General features: G+C 44.1%; 1 non-coding gene across 1 annotated transcript; it reads right to left on the bottom strand.

Annotated features, from left to right (window-relative positions):
- Window positions 1-300: 300 nt before the first annotated feature.
- Window positions 301-408, bottom strand: LOC148564576 (small nucleolar RNA R71). The gene has a single exon (XR_015884035.1). It is a non-coding gene; the product is annotated as a small nucleolar RNA R71 (small nucleolar RNA).
- Window positions 409-1,806: the final 1,398 nt, after the last annotated feature.

The following is a 1,806-nucleotide window of genomic DNA, read 5'->3' as shown; positions in this document are numbered from 1 at the left end:
ATTGGAGCAAACAATTTTGAGCTGAAACCTCAGCTAGTTTCTCTGATGCAGCAGAAATGCAAGTTTCATGAACTTCCATCTGAAGATCCTTTTCAGTTCTTAACTGAATTCTTGCAGATATGTGATACTGTTAAGACTAATGGAGTAGATCCTGAAGTCTACAGGCTCATGCTTTTCCCTTTTGCTGTAAGAGACAGAGCTAGAGTGTGGTTGGATTCTCAACCCAGAGATAGCCTGAACTCTTGGGATAAGCTGGTCACGGCTTTCTTAGCCAAGTTCTTTCCTCCTCAAAAGCTGAGCAAGCTTAGAGTGGATGTTCAAACCTTCAGACAGAAAGAAGGTGAATCCCTCTATGAAGCTTGGGAAAGATACAAACAGTTGACCAAAAAATGTCCTTCTGACATGCTTTCAGAATGGACCATCCTGGATATATTCTATGATGGTCTGTCTGAGTTATCAAAGATGTCATTGGATACTTCTGCAGGTGGATCCATTCACCTAAAGAAAACGCCTGCAGAAGCTCAAGAACTCATTGACATGGTTGCAAATAACCAGTTCATGTACACTTCTGAAAGGAATCCTGTGAATAATGGGACGCCTATGAAGAAGGGAGTTCTTGAAGTTGATACTCTGAATGCCATATTGGCTCAGAACAAAATATTGACTCAGCAAGTCAATATGATTTCTCAGAGTTTGAATGGAGTGCAAGCTGCATCCAACAGTACTCAAGAGGCTTCTTATGAAGAAGAAGCTTATGATCCTGAAAACCCTGCAATAGCAGAGGTGAATTACTTAGGTGAACCTTATGGAAACACCTATAATTAGGGGTGTGCAAAAAAACTGGTTTCACTGAACTGAATGGAAACTGAACTGAAACTGTTTTAAATAAACCAGTTTTTTTAAATAAAAAACTAAACTGAAACCATAGTTTTTATGAAAAACCAGTTTATTAAAAACCAGTTTTTATGGTTCAGTTTAGTTTTAAACCAAATTAAAACTGGTTTTATTTAAACTCCAAAATTAATTTTACATACTCTTTCTTTCTCTTTCTCCCTTCTCTCTCTCTCTCCCCTTTCTCTCTCTCTCTCTCTCTCTCTCTCTCTCTCTCTCTCTCTCTCTCTCTCTCCATCTCCCTTCCCATCTCTCACTCTCTCCTCTCCCTCTCTCTCTCTCACCTCCTTCCTTTTTCTCCCTCTCCCTCTTTTTCCTCTCTCTCCCCTCTCTACCTCTCCTTCCCCCTTCCTTCTTCTCTCTCCTCCCCTCTCTCTCCCCCTTTTTTTCTCTCTCTCCTCTCCCTCCTCTCTCTCTCTCCCTCCCTCCCCTCTTGCTTCCTCTCTCTCTTCTTCTCCTCTTTCTCCCCCGCCTCTCTCCCTTCTCTCTCTCTCTCTCTCTTTTTCCCTTTCTTCCTTCTCTCCCTTCTCTATCTCTCTCTCTTTCTCTCTCTCCCCCCCCTCTTTGTCTCTCTCTTTTTCTCTCTCCTCCTCTCCTTCTCTCTCTCCCCCCTCTCTCTCTTTTCTCTCTCTCTCTCTCTCTCTCTCTCCTTTTTCCCCTCTCCCTCTCCCTTCCTTCCCCTCTCTCTTCCTCTCTCTCTTCTCTCCCTCCTCTCTCTCCCCTCCCCTCTTTCTTCTCTCTCTCTCTCTTTCTTTCCCCCTCCTCTTTCTCCCTCTCCCTCCATTCCCCCTCTCTCTCCCCCTCTTATCTCTTTCTCTCTCTCCCCCTCTCCCTCCCCCTTCCTTCTTCTCTCTCTTCCTCTCTCTCTCTCTTTCTCTCCCTTTTTTTCTCTCTCACCTCTCCCTCCTCTCTCTC

The sequence above is a fragment of the Arachis ipaensis genome, chromosome B5 (genome assembly GCF_059453495.1).
Source record: "Arachis ipaensis isolate K30076 ecotype BB chromosome B5, ASM5945349v1, whole genome shotgun sequence".
Lineage (NCBI taxonomy): Eukaryota > Viridiplantae > Streptophyta > Magnoliopsida > Fabales > Fabaceae > Arachis > Arachis ipaensis.
Note: the sequence above shows the minus strand (reverse complement) of the source record. Positions and strands in the feature narration are given on the sequence as shown.